At 34.0% G+C, this 17,729-nt stretch overlaps 1 long non-coding RNA gene across 1 annotated transcript; it reads right to left on the reverse strand.

Moving 5' to 3' along the window:
- Positions 1–1,311: 1,311 nt before the first annotated feature.
- On the reverse strand, positions 1,312–17,110 carry LOC118766636. The gene is made up of 3 exons (XR_005002569.1): positions 16,910–17,110; positions 6,729–6,736; positions 1,312–1,327 (listed from the first exon to the last, which is right to left on the reverse strand). It is a non-coding gene; the product is annotated as an uncharacterized LOC118766636 (long non-coding RNA).
- Between the last annotated feature and the right edge of the window lie 619 nt (positions 17,111–17,729).

Consider the following 17,729-nt stretch of genomic DNA (forward strand, 5'->3'; position numbering starts at 1 on the left):
ATGAAAAGTGACAAATCCCGTCTTAGAAATACCTGTCTGTAGAATTTGAACCCTACTGAACTAAAATACGAAATCAGTACGTAACTGATGCACATGACTGCATAACTATGTCATATTCGTAGTACAAGGTCCACAATTGACCAGTGTTCTTTTTTTTAATTGAAAAATCATATTTAGTTAATTACCAGGTAAGTTTAAAGAGCTAATCATGTAACCTGAGACGTATTTTTAACTCGTAATTTATCGGTGTAATAATTCAGTAGAATGCGTCTGGGAATCATTAACCTGTGACACACACACTTATATAAACACATATACATATATATATATGCGTGTGTGTGTGTGTGTGTGTGTGTGTGTGTGTGTATGTATGTATGTATGTATGTATGTATGTATGTAAATCTCTAATTATGTTCGTATATGTGCATTATCTCAGACTTGCCCTAGTATATAAAAACTTCTCATCGTTATCCTGGGGTCCAGAATCCAAAGTCATAGCTTGGTATTTTCTACAAATGTGTTTTCGCCTTGCACGCTGCTTGCTTGAATTTTTATGAGTAAATTAAGATTGAAAGAAACTGTAGAAAATTCTATGGTGAATAGAAACCTGCAACTTAACATTTCAGTCTGGCACCCTGTGTCACGCGCAGTATATCTTTAATAATAACATTAAGGTTAGACATTTCTGTGGTATATTTTAATGAGTGTAGTGCGGTTAGTAATTCACACCTAATGACGAAAGAACTGGAAACTCATACGTCATTGTCGTCATCAGCGAACAATCCGTAATATGTAAGTTTATACACATACAGATATGCATATATACATAGAAACAGACAGACAAACAGGCAGACATCCAGGCAGATAGATAGATAGATAGATAGATAGATAGATAGATAGATAGATAGATAGATAGATAGATAGATAGATAGATAGATAGGTAGGTAGGTAGATAGATAGATAGATAGAAAAATAGAGTAGGTGGTAGATAAAAAGTGATACAGAGAGATTTATATGTAAATGTACATAGTTCGAAAAGGATCGAAATAGAAGAAAGAAACAATTAACTAGAACGGACAGATGAGAAATATACATGCTAATACTCTCTTTGAACATAGAGCCCAGATTTAGCGAAGTTTCCGCACGTTTAAAATACCAATATTTTAAATTCCATGATTCTTTATTCCCTGTATACGCCAAGCAATACTGAGAATGTCAATGAGCTGATTGAAAAAAGAACAACGGGCTTGTCTCACAGAGAACGTTTCCTGATACTTTTGGGAACCTAATCACATACACACATACATACAGACACACACTCATACATCTTTCTATCTCTCTTTCTCTCTCTCTATGTATATATATATATATATATATATAGTCAAATTTGTTGTTGATAATGCACCTACATTTGAAAAACTTGTAATTGTTTTTAAATAAATTTATTTACAAAAGAGACCGATAGAATAAGTATTAGGCTTACAAAGAATAAGTCCTGGGGTCGATTTGCTCGAATAGAGGTGGTGCTCCAGCATGGCGACAGTCAAATGACTGAAACGAATTGCAGCTCCAGCCATTGTGACGGGTATCTATGCTTTCCGTGTACTCATTTTCAGTCAAACGTTTTAGGTCGGTTCTTCGCATGGTAATTCAATATGACGGTTTCCAAAGTGTGGGAAGTAATGAGTGCTCATTTGTTGGAACTAACAAGAGAGACATGATGATGATCATCATCATCATCATCATCTTCCTCATCATCATCATCATCATCATCAATAAGTATTTGTGTGCAACATATAACAATAATATATACAATCCATTCTCATTTTGGCACAAGGCCATCAATTTTGAGGGGAAGGGAAATTCGATTACCTAAACTTCGACACTCGGCTCGTACTTAATTGTATCGAACTTACAAAGATGAAAAGCAATTCTGACCTCGGCGAGATTTGAACTCTAACGTAAAAAGCTGAAAAAACTGTCACCAGGCTTTTTTCTTTTTTATTTCATGACGCTCCAGCATTTCTGTCAACTCGCCACATTTTAATTATAATAACAACCATCATATCTGATGCAAGCTATATTGACACTGGGCATATAATAATATCTCTTTGATTGTTCAAAAATCGCAGATTTCTGCAGATATTGCTAGACGGAAATTTGCTAAGATAAACATGTTGCTTTTGTCCATCTTGTAATTGATAATGTTGCTGATATTGTCATATTTTCAACACCTTCATTTACTCTACTTCGCATTCACACACAATTATTTTGATGTGCAAATTGTTGTCAATAGACCGCAAGTAATATCATCGTCTCTATTTAACATGTCACGAAAAATGTTATGATTCCAGCAGCAATTCTTTTGATTTCCAGTCTTTATATATATATGATCTCAGTTCTTATGTCTACATTTATTTATTTTTCTGTCTGTTCTGCAGATTCTGTAGAAAATTTAGAAATTGTTTCGGTAAATTTGTAAGAGATAGAATAGATTTAATGGATCAATAATCCACAGGTGTCGAAGTAGTATTTTTGACATCCAGTGTATTCTAAGTAAAATGAAATCACCCACATATTAGTAAAAATCGGCAGTTTAAAAACTTTTAATTTGTTACAAATGTATCTGCCATGTCTCTCATGCTAGTATATCGCGGAAATTCGTGACTATTTCCAAGAATTAGGAAGTGACTCTTTCAAAGAGACCTTTACCATCAAACAATAATTTTTGTCTTGCTATGAACTACGCCCTATATATAAGGATTTCTTCATACTTAGGAAAAGCAGAGGAAATCAGATTAAAACCGTGAGTAACGTCAAACCATTTAATTAGTCACAAATTTAGGATCTTTTTGGTTTGAACGGCAGTTTTTTCTAGCGGTGTCATATGAAATTGTCACCCATAATTATGACCCTAGTATCGATCTATTGCATTTCAATCTGTTTTAGAGTTAGGGTTAGGGTTAGGGTTTGGGGTGGGGTGAAGGGTATCTTTTTTTCTTCACAAATGTAAATAAACCCAATCTGTTTCTTAAACGAAGGACATATTCATAAGGCACAGAATGATTTTAACTCAATGGACGTATTTGATTGGTTGAAATTGCAGAAATTGAAGAAGAAAACAACAAATATCTTACAAACTATAGAATTTTCTCAATAAAGCCAAGAGAAAAAAATGTTTTATAAACACATTCTACCAGTATACGAAGTTTGAAATCTTTTAGTTACCTAGAAATTATGCTAAAAATTGCTGTTCAAACCGAAAAGATCCCAAATTTATATTGTTAAGCAATATGCTATTTTAGCAGGAACACCTAATGGCCTGAATAAGTAGTTGATGTGTTTTTTGTTCACGTTACTTTTACATAGATACGAATGAAGTTCATTACATTCCGTATTTCTCCGCCTCTAAGCAAAAAATATTATGCGTCTATGTAAAGTATATTTATAAACATACTATTCAATCCACTACATTGGCAACATTCCAAACTTATGCCCAATTCGTTTGGATTAACATTTGGATTTTATCGAACACAACAGATTATTTACTTACTCATAAACCCATAGCACTATTTCTAGAAATATTCTCAACTGAAAGAGGAAACCTTGTTCAAAATATTTTCAGCTTCCGGCGCTATAGAAAATAACTATTGCGAATAACATTATTTGATTGAATGAATTGACTTTCCTATATGTAGAGTTTCGAAGGAAGCCCTCGCAATTGCTAGAGTAAATTTCCGTTAAACTAAATTATTGTTGCATTATGAATTCTATTGCCGACATATTCGAATTGCTGTGGTTTCGTTGTGTGAGCAGCTGACCAAACAGAGTTATATTTACAGTAGCTACGTTAATCATTTGAAATTGGCAACAACCAGCACATGTGGGAATGTTTCTACTGTATCCATACAAGCATATCCATCCATCTATCTATCTATCTATCTATCTATCTATCTATCTATCTATCTATCTATCTATCTATCTATCTATCTATCTATCTATATATCTATCTATCTATCTCTATCTATCTATCTATCTATCTATCTGTTTGTGTGTCTGTATGTCTATCTATCTATCTTCCTATCTATCTATCTATCTATCTATCTATCTATTATCTATCTATCTATCTATCTATCTATCTATCTATATCTATCTATCTATCTATCTATCTAGCCATCTATCTATCTATCTATCTGAATGTTGCCTGTCTGTTGTCTATCTATCTGATTGGCTATATGGCTGGTTGCCTGTTTGCTTTTTCTATCTCTGTCGCTATTCATGCATGTATGTATGTATCTTTTTTGCATGTATATATATGTATACATATGTATAGGCGCAGAAGTGGCTGTGTGGTAAGTAGCTTGTTTACCAACCACATGGTTCCGGGTTCAGTCCCACTGCGTGGCATCTTGGGCAAGTGTCTTCTACTATAGCCTCGGCAAAAGAGACCGATAGAATAAGTACCGGGCGTACAAAAGAATAAGTCCCGGGATCGAGTTGCTCGATTAAAGGCGGTGCTCCAGCATGGCCGCAGTCAAATGACTGAAACAAGTAAAAGAGTAAAAGAGTAAAAAGAGAGAGTATGTGTATGATTATGTGCATGCTTGTATATGTATGTCTGTGTGTGTAATAAGTGCACTTATGCATGCGTATATGCATATATATATGTGTGCATATATATATATATATATATATATATATATATATATATATTTATATATAGGGATAAGATCGTCAATTTAAATATCGATCTTATCAAGTCGCCAGCATGGGAATAAAAACCTACAAAGGTAATAATTATTATTAAAATTATCATTTAGGTTATCGAAGAGCGTGGTGGTATCTCTTCGATACTGTAATTTCTTTGAAATGAACACGTGTATATTCCATAGAGAGAAAGAGAAAAAGAGAGAGAGCGAAACGGGGGAGAGAGACGGAGGGAGAGAGTGAGAGAATAACACACGTACACACAATCTCATTACCCCATTGAAACATTCAAAGTCTTATACATCCATTTCACACCGAAATACTTTCTCACACACCTGCTTCACGCTATTGTTGCTTTTGAGGCACAAATGCCTTGCTATGGACTTGGTCTGTAGGTGGCACAATCTCCTTAGTGTCTTTCGCCAGTTGCCCCCAAGCAATAACAAACTAATTTTGCAGTGAAATCACGGCTGCCAAAGTTATTTTTATATGGAAATTTGTCGTGCACGTAACGTCAATCTAGCTAGAAATGTGTTTCATCGACTGTCGCATTATATATAAGCATTTCGCTTTCGTTATCCTTTCCATGCCTGTATGTTAAATTTGAAGAATACTTAAGATTATATCCCGTTCTTATACGGAGCTTGTCTCAACGACCATTTATAATAATGATATAACATCAACTGAAGGATATAAATTTACTAATTTTAATAAGTCAAGAATTTACGTTACATAGTATATGGTATGCATGTTCTTACTTTACTTTTTCGCTACGTGAAACAACGGCAAACTTCCGACTGGTTATTTTGCCATCTCTCTGTATGTGCATGATATTTCCAATTTTTAATATCTATATTTCTTTTCAAAACAACCACAACAACAACAACAACAACAACAATAACGATAAGATCTTGAAATATAAATTAGCAAAATATGGAATCTGAAGACTACAACAATCCCTGTTGTCAAAGGTACCCTGGGAATGATAGCAAAAAGGGCTGATACCAGGAAACCCCAAACAGGCAAAAATTCAAAAGATGGCACTCATAGGAACTGCCCATATCCTACGCAAAATACTTTCTATGTAATCTCAAGTTTTAAAACAAAGATACTTTTTCTTATGGTTTCTTAAACATTCTCTAGAACAACACTATGTACAAATCCAAATATATGACACACTAGACATAACATCATCATGAACTTCCAACTTATTGTCTCTTGAGGCCACTGGGTGAGACTTGGAGCCATCGTGTACAAATGTAAAGCAAAAGTCGAACATAAAATAATAATAATAATAATAATAATAATAATAATAATAATAATAATAATAATGATAATAATACTATTGTCCTGATGCAGTACCAGGCAGTGGCTCTCATGGTTTCTAATCTTAACTGATTGAAAGTTTTATTATGTACATTGTTTTGTCTTGGTATAAGAGATAGGCTGCAGGAAATATTTTGCTCAATGCCAGCCATTTGCTTGTTAGTTGTTTGACCTTAACCAGTTCAGGTTGTTTCTCAGTGACTGACAATATTTGCATCTCTGATTACGAGCAGAAACAGAGGGGGAGCATCATAGCCATGTGTTGAGAGGAATTCTTTGGGATTTGAATAATTCACCATCGGGAAGTTGCGTGTTTCGTTCAACATCCTTAAACAACCCTCATTCAGGTACCTTTTGAACGGGGAGTGTTACTCGACCAGAAGAACATTCTAACTGAGCCCCAGCTGCAAGGTCATGCGCGGTTAATCTTGATATATGATCATCATGTCGCACACATATGTTTGTGTACCTTTATCAGACAGGCAGTCATGATGGTATAGAGGGCTTCGTATATTTTACCCCAGTGTCACTTTGATGGCATGAACTGCTCTCTCCCTCAATAATAATTATGATGAGGATGAAGATGATGATGATAATAATAACGATGTTGGTAATGATAATAAAAGAGGAACTCGTAAAAACCAAAGCCATCCTCATCAGAAGAGGAATATTCCCGAGAGACACGCTCTTTCCACCCCCTTTTCTTCTTCGTACTGTAATACAACTGTTGTAGAATCACAAAATGGTCGTCTCTTGTAAATGGATGATCTAAACCTGTATGCTAGGAATGGTAAACAGCTGGAAACTTTTGTACATACAGTACATGGATTTACTAAAGAAATATATATTAAATTTGGTTTAGAAAAATATGCCAAAGCAATCTTGAAAATAGGAAAACTAGTTAAGAGTAGCAACATCACACTAGATAAGGCAAATGAAATAAAAGAATTAGACCAAAGACAAACATACACATAATTAGGAACCAATGAACTAGATGCGATACGACACACACATGAAAGAGAAGATAAGAAAGGAAAACTATAGACCGTAGATTAATACTGAAAACAGAACTAAATGCGTACAACAATATAATAGGTATGAACACTCTAGCCGTTCCAGTTATAAGTTACAGCTACAATGTTCTTAATTGGACTTCAAATGAACTAATCAAAATAGAAAGGAAAATAAGAAAAATAATGACAGGATTTAGGCTGCACCACTCCAAAGGCCTTATACAACTAGGAAACAATTACAAAACAACCACCAGAGAACTGCAGAAATACCTACTTCAGAAGTAAAGAAAACTAATACAACTTGCCACAAAAGACGAACAGAACAAAAGCCTGTTTTCTGCCTCTAAGGAAGCTGACGAATGCAGACATGTCATAGTACCTAACCACTATGAAGAAAAAGAAGAAACAACAAAAGCTGTAAAACAGCTGAAATCCAATCTATAACTAGAACAACAAGGTGTCATGACAAAATGATGGCAATAAAAACCCTTACATGGCAAATATTGGGTTAAGCTAAACTGAAAAGAAATAGACAAAGCAAAATCCCAACAATGGCGGAGAAGCTCAGGACTCACAGCAGGGACTGAAGAATTTTTAATTGCAACAAAAGATCAAAGCCTTCCCACTAGATATCACAAAAAAAACACGCAATGGAAAGGAATACAACAAGTAACTGCAGAATATGTAGTGATGGAGAAGAAACAATAAATCGTTTCTCTGGCCGCACAGTCATGGCTAAGAAGGAATTAATTTATATACACGACAGAGTTGGAACCTATATAAACTGGAAACTATGCCTACACAGTGGAATATTACAGAAAAAAGATGGTATTGTCATACCCCAGAAAAGGTCACAGAAATTTAGAACGCAACAATATTTTGGGATTTGCCAATACACACACTAACACACACATACATTAAAGCTAATAGGTCGGATATAGTTGTCAGAGATCCCCAAGAGAAACAATGCTTTCTAATCGATGTATCAGTATCAACAGATGACAATGCTACTTTAAAAGAAATGGAGAAATTTTCAAAATACAAAGATCTGGAAATAGAGGTAACTGGAATGTGGGGGCCTAAAAGCAGAAAAAATTCCGACCATTGTAAGCGCATTATTTATGTTTTAAAAATAAAACATTCAAATATTTAACCATAAAAACAGGACTTACAAGTGTATATAACATTTAAAAAATAGAACTACTAAGCTACGCACACATCTTACGTAAAACACTTTCAATACAGTGAAAATAAAAGGATCACAACAATCCACGGCACACACTGAAGGAACGCAGAGTTGCGCTCGGTAGTGCAGTGAAAGCACGTGATAAAAATAAGACTACTGAATAATAATAATAATAATAATAATAATAATAATAATAATAATGATAATGATAATAATAATAATAATAATAATAATAATAACAATAATAATAATCATAACAATTATTATTATTATCATTATTATTATTATTATTATTATCATTATAATTATCATTACTATTATAATTATCATTCTTCTTTCTTTTCTTTTCTTTTATTTGTTTCAGTCATTTGACTGCGGCCATGCTGGAGCACCGCCTTTAGTCGATCAAATCGACCCCGGGACTTATTCTTTGTAAGCCCAGTACTTATTCTATCGGTCTCTTTTGCCGAATCGCTAAGTAACGGGGACGTAAACACACCAGCATCGGTTATCAAGCAATGCTAGGGGGACAAACACAGACATACACACACACATACACACACACATATATATACATATATACGACAGGCTTCTTTCAGTTTCCGTCTACCAAACGCACTCACAAGGCTTTGGTCGGCCCGGGGCTATAGCAGAAGACACTTGCCCAAGATGCCACGCAGTGGGACTGAACCCGGAACCATGTGGTTGGTTAGCAAGCTACTTACCACACAGCCACTTCTGCGCCATAGCCACTCCTGCGCCTATGCCACTCCTGCGCCTATAATTATTATTATTATTATTATTATTATTATTATTATTATTATTATTATTATTATGGTGCTGCTGCTGCTGCTGATGATGATGATGATGGTAATGATAATAATGATGATGATATTATATGTATATATACGTTTATATATCAATATGTATTATTAACGTTATAATTCTATTTTCATTTTAAAAAATGACATTTTGATAATGTTATACAAATATCATATTAACCTGATAAATGAGCATTTGTCAAGTCTGATTTTTCATGTAAATAAACCTATGAACGTTTCTTCACCTGTTGCTCAATATTTAACTGAGAAAAATATGATTTCTTATTATCTAATATAAATGCAGTTAAATATTTAGAAACAAGGAAATATGTAATTCAGACGACATCTGCTGAGATTCTTCTCTGTTTACGTGTTCGGTTACTGATACCCACGTGACTTATTGATTAGCTTTCTAGAAGTATTTTTCCATATAAAACACAATTTGGAAATTTTAAATATATACAAGACCGATAACTCAGCTAATTCTATCTTATTACTACAGAAACTCTAGACATCTTTAGGGATCTTTGTAATATTCAATTTATCAAAATAATGCTCCACAGAACTTTTATGATATTCAACTCGATATCTGTGTCAGAAGGTGAGTAGAGTTGTATATATCTACTTTTAAATGTATTGTTCGTTAAACCTACGCCTATACTGCTAGTAGTAACTCTTCTCCCTATAAGGCCAATCTGCCTTTGAAGGGCCACCGGCTACTACATAGCAGCTCCTCAATCTCTTATTCATTTGTAAGAAAGGGTACTATGTCCTCGAGAATCCTCCCTCGCTCATCTTTCGTCGGGTGATCAGCCATAAACGCACTTACTTTTCTGTATGATTTATCACTTGGCCAAACAGCTCCAACGAACTATATATATATATAATGTATACGGAAAAAAGTAATATTTATCCACGCTTAAACGTGGACGTTCTCTTAGAACATTATATAACTGATAGCATGGAGGTACATTTCCACCACCGCCAGTGCCAAGACCACCAGAACAGGTGATTTCCGGCCATTCGCTATCGGTGACACCGGCGATTGTTTTCGCATTGCTATTCTATATATCGCTCTTGAAGACGAATCCCTGCTATCTTTAGCAGCCGGGCGTCCATCACTTAGAATGCCACAGTAAGCCGCAATCATTTTATCACGTTATCTGTTAGTCTCGGGGCTGGAGGTGGCGGTGATTTATCTCGCCACTCGGTAAATACCTTTTGGTATTAATATTGCCGCTGTCGCTAATAAATATCTTTGAAGAAGCATAGAAGTATATCTATTAATTTTCGTCTGTGTATTTGTCAATTATTTTGTTTATCTTTCCTCTGCTGGTTATCGTACATATTTTTTCCACATTTCTGTTTTTCCTCGCCATATTCCTTATCCTCCTTTATCTTACACTCAATCTGTTCCATCCTATTACTTTCTCTCTCTCTCTCTCTCTCTCTCTCTCTCTCTCTCTCCTCTCTCTCTCTCTCTCTCTCTCTTCCTATAACCACTTATATCTAACATTTTCTTTTACATTTCTCTACTTCTGAATAGATCATCTTACTTTATCTTCTCACTTTAGTCTTTCATTCTTTGGTTTATACTTAAAGTCACTCCAGTGCTTCAGCAACATTCAAATTTACCTTGCAAGTTGTATTTTACTCCTCACGATTTTCTTTTTATATCATCACTTTGATCTCATTCCCTGCATTTCTCGACCTCAATTCCCGCCCAACCTCCTCTTTCACCCAGTTCTCTCAAATAAGTATAGTCATATTTACACGTATTTTTCGTTTCTTCATTCTATTATTGTCGGTCCGTCTTTTTCACTGTCTTTTTTCTTCGTAATTTTCTTCCACAGTATCACTTTAATTGTCGATTACTCCAAATTCTTTCTAGATTTTAAAATGTTTTGCTATTTCAATCTATTTCTCTCGTTTCTTTAACAGTCGTTGTTTGTTTATTTATTTCTAATGGCCAAGCTGGCTCCTTCACATGTTTTACCCCCTTGTGTCTAAAGTCCCAACAAAGCTAAATAATTACAGCGGGAACCAGAAATAAAAATGTATGACATACTATTTGCTGTCTTACATTAAAAAGAAATTTGAATAGGACATATTAATTCGTTGCTTTTTTATGTAATTCTTTTTCCCCGGTGACATACGATATTTTCTACTTTAATGGAATTCCAGATTTAAACTTCATGATTGATGTTACAATCAAAAGTAGCTTCATTGATAAAAAGTAACTTGTGAATATTACTATAAGTTGTAACGTCATAGTTGCTGCTGCTGTTGTTTTTATTTTTGTTTTGTCAGTGATTTGGTTTCGAACTATTTGTATTAGTGATGTTCATATTAATATTGCTGATATTGGTTCTTGATAGTTTTTTTTTTGTCTTGTGGGAGGTGGGGGATATCATTGACTCCATTTACCACTCTGTGAAAACAGAAATTATAAAAGGAAAAATATTAATAGGTAATATTACAAGGGCCGGATGGCTGAGGAGAGAATATACATCTCGGAAAGTTTCTTGATATGATGATGTAATTATTGGTAAAAGTATCATTGACAAAAATGCAATTGGAAACTCCAAAGAAAAGATAACATCCTAATGTTCTTCTAGATATACTTAACAAACATATTTAATAATATATTAACATAAATGAAGATAACACTTGCTGAATTCATTACTGGTCCCTTTGATCTAAAAAACGAAAACTCCAAAATGTACGAGCAAATAATGTATTTCCTCGCAGTTTAGTGCTATAATAATACATGGGGAGAGATGAAAATTCTTACATATTTGCGTAATAATATCTACTAATCAAAGTCGCCATTACTGAAAGGGAATGAGACAAAATGAGGTGTGTATGACCTAGTTTGGTAAGTAGAAGTCTTTTGACAATATTCCTCAAACGTGAATCCTAGTAACACACCATAAACAAGATGGTACCTATATCAAGCAGATACATTTACGTACATCGCGAGTGCATTGTAAACATTTTTGAAAATAAAAAATGACTGAAAATTAGGAAAACTAACCACATTCCAACAATAAGAAACATATTCCAAAGTTACCTATAAACGTCTTTCCTTCCTGTCGCTAAAATTTATTTAAACATATTAGAGCTGCTATAAACGCTGATGTGTGATGGGAACTGCCACATTATAACTAAAAAAATTTATATGTAACGTACATTAGAAATTGTGCCAAAATGGCCTTAAAGAAAGAAAATGTATTTACGAATATAGATTTTATTTTGACGTAAACAGACAGTGATTTAGATAAAACATAGTTTTACAAAAACGGTATGAGTGGTGTTGATATAGTAACACACACAGCAATTGCTGGAAATTTTAGAATAGGAAATTGTAGAAATATTACATTAATACTGAAAACAGATTTAAATGAAGAAATTAGATTAGATGCATCAATATTCTAGATTTTTAAGAGAATATATATTTATGATTAATTAGCAATACGAGATTGATAAATAAGAAAAATGATTACAGCAATAATTCATTGACCAAAATCTAACGTTGAAACAACATAATTACCATGATTAAAGTGAGTTAGGGACATTATGCAACTTCATGCAGATTATAATACACTTCAAATTTCAGGACTACAATAATTTGTTATAAAGAACAGCATATAAGTAAAATGTATTACTAGAAAATATAAATTGTTTCCTATTTTGAACTGTTTCTTATTTTGGTCGACAATAAGCATAAAGTGTCTAGGAACTGAAACTGAAATACAGAAACTGTAAAATAGTGAACTGTATAAATGTAAGGTAACTTTAGGTTACAGAATCTCTTACATAAGTGATAACAAGAAAAGCCCATACATGGGGTATACTTGAAAACTTCAACTGTGTCGAAATGAGCAATGAGAAACGCAGCAGTGTCTGAGAACCACGTGATTCAAATCTGAGCCTGAAAGGTTTCTTGACTGAGGCGCAGGATTAAAATGTTTGCGTCGTAAATCATTAAAATACAATCATGTAAGGCAGATGGGTATGTTAAGTACGACAAAAGATGAAGATGATATGACTCGTACAGCCCAGTTTTACTCATTCGAGTGGACACGAGTAGGTATGAACATCCTGGCAATACAGGAAACGATTCTATAATGAAACATCATAAACGAAATGATGATAAAATCATACATGAAAAAATGGATCTTAGGGAATAAAATATAGATTATACTCGGGAATACGTGTAAGGGCAGATGCATCGAGATAATTCTGTGAGATATTGATGTCCGAAGCCAACAAGAAAGGAAATACTTCCTAATGGAATAATCCATTAGCAGTAATGTATCGCTAAAAGAAATGGAGACGTTATCCTAATATAAGGATCTGAAAATAAAGATAAAGAGAAAAATGTGTACTGAAAATAGAAACAACCTCCATAAAAACAAACGTCTTGGGAATTATAAAAATACATGCACTCAAATACGTAACCCAAACCTCGGGAATTACACATATACATAATATAGAGAAAATAGTTTTATTATAAAATATACACTGTTCATACAAAACATAATGTGTTTCTTAATACAATGCGATGTGTAACTCAAAACCAGCAGATAACACTCGACAGTGAAATGAAATCATGGTATAAATATAAATTCATTGAAAAATAAAATTTATTTGAATAAAATATCGCAAGAGAATAGGGGAAATAAAATAAGAATTGACGATTCTAAACTTGGAAATTCTGAGTATAAATCTAAAGATACAATTATCTAAATATTAATATTCTCAGATCTTCTAGGGAACACAAAACACGTACCTCTTAAAGATAAAATTACGCAATGATATAGGAAGCAGCAATAAATATTTCATATCTCGTCAACGTTGATTTAATGAAATGAAATGCAAACAGCAGATGACGAAGCTGAGCAAAATACTATGAGCAGAAAGCACATTAGTTACAAAGGAATGTGGATACCGCCTACAATCTACTCTTATAAAACTACTAAAACATTAAAAAATAAAGCAAGTGGGTAAACAAAGATAAAAATAAAATACAAAATTGAAGAAAATTTCTTTAATCCTAAACAGGGAAAAAGATCAATATGATGATGAGAGAAAATACAGAAAAGTTGACAACAAATAACAAATTATTCAAACTCAGATGAATGCTTTAAAAAAATGAGAAGATCCTAGCTAGATCGCAGAGAACCATTGTTATATAAAGCAACGAAGAATCTTTAAATAAAACAAAAACGTTCGACTCCAATCTAAGAAGATCTTAACAAAAACTAGAAGAAAATATAAATGAATTCAGTGCCTAAAGCAAATGCTGTGAAACACAAGAAAAACAACACCTGCATAACTGTGGGACTCCGTATTAAGTGAACGAATACTCCACATATTACAAATAATAAGTACCTGAAATTATGGGGAGATAACTTTGTCCTGCATTTGCTTTGAAGAATTAGCAGGTATATATAAAGAGCCGGCAAAAACATAAAGCATAAAATATCTACTGAGAGGAAAATCATATCAACAGCCAAAACTAAGGGGAATCATGCTATACCTATCAACAACACGTATTTCAGAGCATGAATCTAGTTGGGGGATCACTGGAAAGAGGAAACTCCGTTTTATCTTATTACTGTGTTTGTGATATTTGTACCAGTTGTTCATTATTCATCTATATATATATATATATATATATATAATATATATATATATATATATATATATATATATCTGTAGTTCTACAGCGCCTATCAGAATATAGTTTTGTAGCTGAACATGGGCAGCAACTCACTGCATTCGCGGTTACTGAATCTTTCTATGTTTGATTTAGGTATAATATTCTAATTGAAATTATTATCATTTATCTTTCGTTTATCGCTTACTTGTTTCATTCATTAAACTGGTACCTTGCTGCAGCACCGCCTTTGAGAGCCTGGGCTGTACATAATTGAAAGTCTCAAAGAATCGTTGTTTCAGTCGAATGATTCGACCCCAGTACTTAGTTTTTTGTTAAGGCTGGTACTTATACTATCGGTAACTTTTGCCGAACCCCTAGGTTACGCGGACGTAAATACACCAACACCAGTTGCCAAGCGGTGATGGGGTACAAACACAGACACAACAGATACACACCAACACACTCACATACATAAAAGCCATGGGCTTCTTTCAGTTTCTGTCTACCAAATCGACTCATAAGGCTTTGGTCGGCCGAAAGCTATAAGTAGAAGACACTTGTCCAAGGTGCTACGCAATGAAGATGAACTTAGAACCAAGTGTTTGGGACCTATAAATTATTGCTGGAACAGCAAGAAAATGGAATGAGAAAATTTATTTTTGTACATTCATAATTCCCTAATTTTCAACGTGCTTTGTTTGTAACGCATTCTACTTCTGAAGTCTTATTAGAAAACATTCTTTAAATGTAATATAAAAAAATTATGAAAGTGTCTACAACCTTTCCGTGAGGATCTCTGTGTTACTGTATTGTATATCGACTGATTTGTATGAAATGTAGAAGCGCCGTTATATGCTACGAGCTTGTGTTTTACTCTGATGTAAGGATTCGTTTGTTGTTTGTATCACGTTGAGTATTTATTATGTTGAATATCTGTTATTTGAATCATGTTAAATTCTTGTGTTTATCATATGTACGTAAGAAACGTCATATGATAGGGAACGTTGATTTGTGACTGCCTGAGATGCTTTAGGTGATGGAGTGTTCTGTTTTGATAATACTCCGTATAAATTGAGTTGTTTTCTAGTATCGATAATTGTTAGCGTGGGATACACTCTGACGGGACTAATTCAAAAACATAACAGAATTATAAGATTGATTATTTGAACAAGAATTCCTAAAGTTTTGAAAATTAATAATTCTTCGAACTCAATGGTAAAATGGAGGTATTATCAGTGCGCCGCCAGACGGCGTAGGAGAAGACGAAATAGGTGGAGAACTAATGCTATAGGAAAAGACAACCATAGAGAGAATGGGAGACGAAAATCAATGTGAGAGGTACGGTTAGAGTTAGGTGATGTGAATAGTGTGAGAATCAGACGGTATGAGAGGAGATAAGGCGGCGAGCTGGCAGAAACGTTTGGACGTCGGGCGAAATGCTTAGCAGTATTTCGTCTGCCACTACGTTCTGAGTTAAAATTCTGCCGAGGTCGACTTTGCCTTTCATCCTTTCGGGGTCGATTAAATAAGTACCAGTTACGCCCTGGGGTCGATGTAATCGACTTAATACTTATGTCTGTCCTTGTTTGTCCCCTTTATGTTTAGCCCCTTGTGGGTAATAAAGAAATGGGTATGAGAAGAGATGTCAGTTCCTAGTAGAAATAAACTCTTTTGGGAATTGAACATAAATCTGAGTGAGAATTTGATGAAAGATTACAAGAAAAATTTGAATAAAAAATATAACATTTGGGCCGAATATTTTTTCTCGAATTAATTTATTTTGTTGTAAAATTCTCCAAGAGTTAGTTGCAACTCTACTGTAAATCTGTTTGCATAACATTGTATAAGGATAAGTAAAATATTGCAAAATCTTAATATCACACTTGATGACAACTGTCTGTTTCTCATTGGTAAATTGTTTTAGAATTTTACCGGCAGAAGAGGTATTGAAACTTTTCCGCCGCTGCTATTTGTGCTGACCAAATATAAGCGGCCTAATGTGATCTGTAGTTAAAATAATAACAAATTCATCCCGTAAGTTCTTTGTTAAATCTCTGATTGGCGAGAATAACTGAGCATCCTAAAAAAACTAAGATTCAACCAAATCAAAAAATGAACCCAAATACTAAGCGAACAAAGATAAACCATCCCACCTCCATTGCACGCGCACACGCACATATACATTTACATATACACACATATTCACACAGAGTTGAAACGCTGTTTGATTAATTTTTCAGCGTAAATTTTCATCATCCCACTACCAAATATGACATCACTCCTCCCTTCCTTATTTATCTATCATCCCTTCCTTTCTTATTCCTAAATACAACAGTATTATTATTGCAGATTATGTCGGTAACCATGGGAGCTATGAAAAAAATACAAAGACCAGTATCACCACCGGATCATTCTACACGTGTGTAATTTTTCGCGCAGTTCCACCCATCCGTTTGACTGTGAATCCCAAGACAAGAAAGAATCGCCCATGTCAAATTTATATATGTATATGAATTTAGATACTAGCTGTCTGTTAAAATAGGATATTTCCCTTGTCTAAGAGAAGAGAGTTTTGTAACAAATGTTTTACTGTATTCGGTGATAAATCTTTTGTGTATATTCTGCGCTTTGTACTGAAATTTAGTGAGTGATATTTGCTATTCAATTGACACTACCGTTATGGTTTTTGTCTGTTTTGAATTGCAAGTCCTGGCATTGTAAGTCTTTGTATTGTTTCATGAATTCGTTCAGTCTCTTGATTATTATACACAGTCGTCCAACTTTTATTGATATTACTTTTGCTGTCCACTCCTTTTCGATCGATGTTTTGTAGTAGGAGAGATCAAGATATCTCTCTAAGTGCATATATACGTGCATATATTCTCAAACATGTTTGTTTTGGCTCGATCTAATCATCACTTTGAACAGGTATGTCTAAAAATTACCGTAATAAGATAGCTGTCATATGCTCAAAATACACAGAAACATTTATTATTTTATCACTTCTT

This window comes from Octopus sinensis, linkage group LG16 (genome assembly GCF_006345805.1).
Source record: "Octopus sinensis linkage group LG16, ASM634580v1, whole genome shotgun sequence".
NCBI lineage: Eukaryota > Metazoa > Mollusca > Cephalopoda > Octopoda > Octopodidae > Octopus > Octopus sinensis.